Raw genomic sequence first — 8,283 nt, 5'->3', positions numbered from 1 at the left:
AACAGGAAGTGCCCCCCTTCCCTCCCCCCAAGCTGCTACCATCTGCCCAACTGCAGCCTTCAGAGAGTCCCTAATGACTCCCATGATGCACTGCTGCTGTCTGTAAGCACTTCAGCACCTGCTATTCTTCACTGAAACTGACTTCAACATCACATCACAGCCATAGCTGTCCTGCTGAGCATGCTGCATGGCATTCTGGGTCTCTGTTACAGTGTGTGTGTGTGTTGTGTGTGTTGTAGGCGTATTTGCATTTATGAATATCAGTTAAATGAAGAGTGAAAAAGCATCTCTAAATCCAGACTTTTCATACATGATTGATCTTCTCAGACGTGCAGGATCTTCTCCATGTCTCACTCATCCCTTCCGCATCTTCAGCGTCACTGACTGCGGAGATTTACTGTAAATTGCATTTTCCAGGCTAATCAGTCACATCAGGGACAGTAGTGGCCTAGCGGGTAAGGAAACATGCCCGTAATCATAAGGTTGCCGGTTCAAAACCCGATCCGCCAAGTTGCCACTGAGGTCCACACGCACGTTGTAAGTCGCTCTGGATAAGGGCGTCTGCCAAATGCCATAAATGTAAATGTAAATGTCCCCTTGATCAAGGTACCGTCACCACACACTGCTTACTGTCACTAATGGGTTAAAAGCAGAGGACGCATTTTGTTGTGCCACCGTGTGCTGTGCTTCAGTGTTTCACAATGACAATCGCTTCACTTTCATCTGTAGCGCTGGCTCTCACAGTTTGGTGGGGGAAGTCTTTCACCTTTTGTTCTTCAGCACCACATGTAGGATCTTCTGTGAACTGCAGCTGGGTCAGGTTCTGTTGATTTGGGGCAACCGACATTGTTAAAAAATTTTACAAAATTGAAGGCTACATGTTTGCTGCTGACCTGTGAGTGTTATCTTGATATCAGCTGAAATGCAGGCGTGGTTCATATATTGATGCATGGTGCTTATCCTAAAAGCCCAGGCCAGTTACCAGGAGAGGAGGTGCACCTTATTGCCGATAAATTGGATGTAGCACAGAGGGCATGTTCTGGAAACAAAAGTCATTAAAGAGCTTCAGCGCCATGGCGACAGGCACAGCAGCGGCATTCAGATGTATACAGCACATGAGGAAGAAGAACACAATGTGAATTTGCATAAATGTATTCATCCGAGCTGGACACATATTTAAGTGTGTGTTTCTCTGTGTGTGTGAGAGAGACAGTAGAGGGGACGTGCCCTGTGGGGAGAAGGTCTGTCTCGTCCACATTAAACGTGCATGGAGAGGCCAACTGCAGACCCTCAGGCTCTTAGCAACAGTAACCCTGCAACAGGCGGCAACGGTAGAAACAATGAACCACACGCTAACACCCAGCTGGGCTGCAAGCAGACGGGGTGTGAGGTTTATGGACGTTCGTCTCTCTAACACCATGGGTTTATTTGTGTGTCTGTGTAGGTGTTTTTGCACTGCTCCAGGCCTACGCCTTCCTGCAGTACCTGAGGGACCGACTCACTCGGCAAGAACGTCAGGCGCTGTTCTACCTGGGCGTTTCATCCGCTGCGCTCCTTGTCTTCCTCACGGTCATTTACCTGTCCTGTATAGGTGAGCTACAGATTTCCACCCTTCCACTTCTCACTCCATTTCCATAAGAGCTTGAGTATAAAATTCATTACCTGCTCAGGGGCTGATTGACCATGGAACCTGGGTTCCTGGATCACCTGTCCACTTCACACATGCTGGGGATCATTTCACACAATCATGGGGAATGCCTGCTTTGTATTGGTTCGTGTTCACTCTCTGATTAGGCAGGAAAGAGTACAGCTCTGAGCTTTATGCAGCATCTTGGTGAACACTTTACCTGCTGTCTCATCCAATCACCTATCACCTGTGTATGTGTGCGTAGGTTGCATCGCACCCTGGAGCGGACGTTTCTACTCCTTGTGGGACACTGGGTAAGTTTTATCTGTTGAAGTATTTTTTAACATTCACTGGCAGCCTTTACAGGCCATATTTAAACAGCACAGAAGACTCAAGCAGAAATAATAATAATGTGCAAAAAATGCTATATATTAATTGTGATATAAAAACAGATATATCATTATTCGTGTGCTCTTTGTGCACATGGTTTTCTCTAGGGGTGTTAAGATTACGCGGGTGATTCTGCATCAATGCAGTGCAGAACATAATCGATTACATTTTAATGACGTTGCTTGGTTAATTTTCTGGAGGCGGCATTAAAAAAAATCTCAGTAAAAAGTAGTGCTGGTAGTGTGCTGGCGGCCCTGATCTGAGTACAGTACACTCCAGGTTTCATGCTGCGTGTGTGCAACTGTCCAGAGATCTACAACACAACATTATCATCTCACTGGGAGTTTAGAAAACCAGGTAGTCCGCAGTTATCTGACGCCACGGACATCTGAACCAGCCGTTTTTATGGGGTTTGTGGCTTCAGGTTGTAATGGGGTTGGGACGGTGTGTAGTGGAGGGAAATTAATGAAATGAAGAATGCAGAGTAAGTTGGCCTGCCTGGAAGAAAGACAATCTCAGTTGTGCCACGCCTGGGTAAATGTCGGTAACTGCTCATACATGAGGCGGGGACGTTACACATACCAATCGTTACTGCAATAGAAAATAAAATAATAATAAAGAGACCACAGGAGCTTGGACCAGTCTGTTCAGTTCCTCTGCTTGGTGGAGATTTGATCTGCACCAGGACCGGGGCAAATGACTCACTCAGCCCACATCATAAAGCCTTGTGCATTTAAAGGAGAAGTACCAGTATATACAACTGGTACAAGGTGAGCGCGGACTGAGGGCTGGCGGTTTTTCTGCTCATTGTAGCAAATCAATGCGTCCACACAGGCGTACGAGACATTTACATTTACATTTTACATTTACAGCATTTATCAGACGCCCTTATCCAGAGCGACTTACAATCAGTATTACAGGGACAGTCTCCCTGGAGCAACTTAGGGTTAAGTGTCTTGCTCAGGGACACAATGGTAGTAAGTGGGATTTGAACCCGGGTCTTCTGGTTCATAGGCGAGTGTGTTACCCACTAGGCTACCACCACCTTAACTCTTGTATGTGAAAACATCATGTGTAATTGTACAAAATGTATGGGATGGATCGTGATGCATTGATAATTGTAATCGAATCGTGAGACCAGTGAAGGTTCACACCTCTAGTTTTCTGGATTGTGTCCTTTGTGTACAACTGAAATAATTATGTACCTGCTCCAACATACTATTATATGTGTACTGCAATACTGCAATGGGTCAGTGGTGGCCTAGCAGTTAAGGAAGCAGCCCTATAATCAGAAGGTTGCAGGTTCGAATCCTGATCCGCCAAAGGTGCCACTGGGGTGCCACTGAGCAAAGCACCGTCCCCACACACTGCTCCCCGGGATGGGTTAAATGCAGAGGACAAATTTCATTGTGTGCACTGTGTGTATCACAAGTGACAATCACTTCACGTTATAACTTTGATTAATATAGGGAAGACAATAAAACTCCTCTTCACATTACTGTCTGGTGTAATGTTTATGTTTATGCAACATTGTAATTGATATTGTGGCTATAAATGTTCTTCAAATTGATTAATAACACAGAACACGTTAACAAATAACCTTGATGTCAAACTCCCACAGTTATGCAAAGATCCACATTCCAATCATCGCCTCCGTCTCTGAGCACCAGCCCACCACCTGGGTATCGTTCTTCTTTGACCTCCACATCCTCGTCTGCACCTTCCCTGCTGGGCTCTGGTTCTGCATCAAGAACATCAACGATGAGCGCGTCTTCGGTGAGGTCCCACAGCAGCAGGAGGGACCAGATGTGATAGAATTCTGTGTGTCACACAATAATCTTCAGTTAAGATTGTGCTGACTGTGTTTTGTTAAAATGGACTGTATTTTATGGTATGTGCTGACTGTGTTTGTGGTTGTGTTGACTCTGTGCTGACTGTGTTTGTGTTAAAATGGACTGTATTTTATGGTTTGTGTTGACTGTATTTGTGTTTTAGTTAATAGTATTTTGACTTTGTTGACTGTGTTTTTGGTGATGTTGTCTCGGTGTTGATTGTGTTTGAGGCTGTGTTGACTGTGTTTGGGGTACGGTTGTGTTATATCTGTTTGAGGTTGTGTTAATTGTGTTCGTGGTTATATTGACTGTTTAACTGCATTCTGCATCCCCCTAGTGGCTCTGTATGCCATCAGTGCCGTCTACTTTGCTGGTGTGATGGTGCGGCTGATGCTGACCCTCACTCCGGTAGTGTGCATGCTGTCGGCCATCGCCTTCTCCAGCGTGTTTGAGCGTTACCTGGGTGACGACATGAAGCGGGAGAACCCGCCCACTGATGACAGCAGCGACGACGATGACAAGCGGAACTCTGGGAACCTTTATGACAAGGTGCACATATCTAACGATTCTTTCCCTCTGCATGTTCCAAACTAACCAGCGGTTCTTTGGTGCTACTCCTGGTCAGGCTGGTTCTGAATCTGCTCCTTTGTCCATGTTCTTGTGTTTCTTGGTTCTGCCACGGTTCCATGCTGTAGTAATTCAGCAAATGTTATTTCAGGAGGCTGGTGGATAACTGTGTCATCATGCCTTTATAGAGAGTAAATGAAGCAATGACAGCTTTAAGATATTGGTTAACACACACACAAACACACCCACACACACCGTCATGCTGACCTTTTGACAGTGAACAATGTAAACAGCCAATCAGAAGATCAGGCTGGAAGTATAACTGGTATGAATTGAGTATTGAAGGCAGGGGTATCTTGTAGTGAGATGAAGGAACAGATGATGAGTCAAAACAAGGACATGTTGGGAGTCTGTGGCTTTTCGGTTTATTTATTCTGTAATAATAAGGAGCTTATTGGCTGCAGAGCAGCAATGTGAGGATGTCCTTGATGCTGATTAAAGGCATTTTCATTTAGATTCAACTCCCTGTTACCAAGGTCGTGTACGCTGTCTGTGTCACGCTTCTTCTGACTGCAATGAAGCATTGGACCGTTTACATCCAGGGTGCAGAATGCACATCAAAGGCATCAAAGAGCCAATAATGGGCAGAAGGTGCATCAGAGAGAACGCCTGGCCCGCAACGCCACTAAGGCAATAATGCAGAACCGCAGACGTGATGCCAATGTGTGTGTTGCAGGCTGGGAAGGTGAGGAAGCATGTGTCCGAGCAGGAGAAGGCAGAGGAGGGTCTCGGTCCCAACATAAAGAGCATTGTCACATGCTAATGCTAATGCTGCTAATGATGTTCGCCGTGCACTGCACCTGGGTCACCAGCAATGCCTACTCCAGCCCCAGCGTGGTCCTGGCGTCATACAACCATGATGGGTGAGACCAAACACACGCACCCATGTACATAGGCGTGTTGTGAAACACGGCCTCTCCTTGGCTGCAGATCGCGGAACATTCTGGATGACTTCCGAGAGGCGTACTACTGGCTGCGGCAAAACACAGATGAACATGCCCGTGTCATGTCCTGGTGGGACTACGGCTACCAAATCGCCGGCATGGCCAACCGCACAACGCTGGTTGACAACAACACTTGGAACAACAGCCACATTGCCCTGGTAACCACTGCCCCGAAAGCCCACCTTCAGATTGGCGGGTCATTTGTGTAGTTCAACAACTGTGGAATCTTCTCCTCCATTGCAGGTGGGTAAGGCCATGTCATCCAATGAGAGTACAGCGTACGAGATCATGCGGAGTCTGGACGTTGACTATGTGTTGATAATTTTCGGCGGCGTGATTGGCTACTCGGGGGACGATATCAACAAGTTCCTCTGGATGGTCAGGATAGCGGAGGGAGAACATCCGAAAGACATTCGGGTCAGTCTCAGAACCTGAGAACCATATTTATTACTCTGCAGGAGGAGGATGATCATGATTATGTTCTCCATATTTGGGATTATGATCCGAGTGTCCATCCTGTAGGAGAGCGACTACTTCACCCCCCAGGGAGAGTTCCGCGTGGATAAGGCTGGTTCTCCCACACTCCTCAACTGCCTCATGTACAAGATGTCATACTACCCTCCGCTTCGAGATGCAGGTGGGTAAGATAGTTCTCCTTATTCGTTCACATCTCCCCTGCTGGAGCAGTACCAGTGTTTGTTCTCATTGCTTGTGGTGTAGGAATTGGTCTAGAGCATATCTTTAACAGCATCTCTTTTTCCCTGCAGCTAGATTTCCGTACGCCACCCGGCTTTGACCGCACACGGAACACTGAGATCGGCAACAAGGACATCAAGTTCAAGCACCTGGAGGAGGCCTTCACATCGGAGCACTGGCTGGTCCGGATCTACAAGGTCCGAAAGCTAGAGAACCGGGAACCGCTGGACCACAAGATTCGCGTCACCAGCAACATGACCAAACAGAGGAGCAGTGGGAAGAAGGTCTGTTCTGTGTGTGTCTGTGTGTATGTGAAGTTCGTGTCAGTTGCGTGTTGGATGTGAGTTGGTTTGTGCCGATCGCATGTAGGTTGCGTGTCGACTGTGCATACGATGCATGTCAAATGCATGCCAGCTGCATGTTGGATGTGCGCTGAAGGCGTGTTGAATGCATGTTGGCTGCGTATCGGATGTAAGTCGAATGCAAGTTGGCTGTGTGTTGTCGAATGCGGGTTGACTGCGTGTCGGATGTTTGTTGAATGCACATTGGATGTGTGTCGGATGTGCACCAAACATGCATTCCATTTACATTTACAGCATTTACCAGACGCCCTTATCCAGAGCGACTTACAATCAGTAGTTACAGGGACAGTCCCCCCTGGAGCAACTTAGGGTTAAGTGTCTTGCTCAGGGACACGATGGTAGTAAGCGGGATTTGAACCCGGGTCTTCTGGTTCATAGGCGAGTGTGTTACTCACTAGGCTACTAACACTCTAGTAGCTATGTGTGGGTTGTGTACCCAATGTGTGTCTGAATGCATGTCAGATATGTGTTACAGTCTTCATCTGTAAATAATAAACACTTGTTTTCATCTGTTTAGAGCAGCAAGAAGAAGCGCGGATTCATCAAGAACAAGCTGCATCTAAAAAGAGGCAAGAAGCTCAGTAAGAAATAACATGAAGAGGAACATTTGTGGAGCCTCTGCATTGACCTGATGCTCCAGTCACGTGACGCTGCCCCCCATGGGGCAGGGAGGGTGATGTCGCATCAGACACCATCCAGAAAGTAGAACATTTTCTTTCTTTACCCCTTCATTTCCTCACTTTTTTACCGTACTTGAATGTGTGTGTAGAGAGTTGAGGGGTCATGACCTTAATTTTTTATACTGAGGAGAAAAAAGATGGCCGCTTCACAAGGAAATGAGGAGCTGCTGCACCAAAGAGCCTCGTTCTCACCCCGCCGGCACATGTAGTTTGGTCTGTTCTGGAACAAGTTCCTGATACGTGTACACGATATAGTACATGCCATGGAGGAACTGTGTTTGGGCTTATTGCCTGTCTGTAGTGGTTTGATGAAATAAAAATGTAAATAAGTTCTGTAAAGATTTAATATATTGCAGCATCAGCATCATTGTCGTTGTGGTGGTTTTTAAAAGCGCATTATTGTTGTGTATTTTTATGAGGCTCGGTCAGTGAATGCAATAATTTTTAATGAATGTGAGTTTGTTTGTTTTTTTGTCAAAGTAGTGAGATTGTAGATTTTGGTGCCAGTAGGGGGCGCTCTTCCAGACTTATTCTCCCACTGCACATCCAGATTCATCCTTCAGCACCACCCGCTGATAAGATTTACAGAGTTGAGAACCCTGAAACCCTGAGCAGTCCACAGACAAACCCCTCCCACCTAGCCTGAGTCCTGAATCAATGGGCGGGATCAAGGCTTTAGGGGGTGGGGGGTCATAGATTCTTTTTCCTCTGGTCCTGATGAATGGAAGACTGAAAGGGATGGTCGGCCGTCATTCTTCACATCTTTTTTTCATTTTTGCATCATTTACAAAGCTGACTGTTCAGAAGAAAGGGTAAATGGCTTTTTTGATGTTGTTATTGTGATTGCGCCGCTTTTAACGTGTTCTTTAGGGCGTGGCGACAGCTGAACAGCAGATTTAGCCTTAATATGAAGACAGTGTGTGCAGGTCCTCATGTTTTTTTAGTTTCACGTTCATTTATTTTCACTGTTTTGTTTATTTAAAGATGAAACTATCTTCTTTGTGGATAAAATAAAGTCATCTTCATTTTTGCTTAAAAAGGCTGTTCTTTTTTAACTTTCAGCTCTGATTGGAAATGGGGATGAAATATTAGTTGTTTTAGAACGACCACTGGGTGGCAGCATCA

The 8,283-nt window shown here is 46.1% G+C and overlaps 1 pseudogene; it reads left to right on the top strand.

Annotated features, from left to right (window-relative positions):
• Nucleotides 1–809: 809 nt before the first annotated feature.
• LOC114776046 (dolichyl-diphosphooligosaccharide--protein glycosyltransferase subunit STT3B-like) lies at nucleotides 810–7,862 on the top strand (annotated as a pseudogene).
• Nucleotides 7,863–8,283: the final 421 nt, after the last annotated feature.

Source organism: Denticeps clupeoides, unplaced genomic scaffold (assembly GCF_900700375.1).
Source record: "Denticeps clupeoides unplaced genomic scaffold, fDenClu1.1, whole genome shotgun sequence".
Taxonomy (NCBI): Eukaryota; Metazoa; Chordata; class Actinopteri; order Clupeiformes; family Denticipitidae; genus Denticeps; species Denticeps clupeoides.
This window is presented reverse-complemented; position numbering and strand designations above follow the sequence as displayed.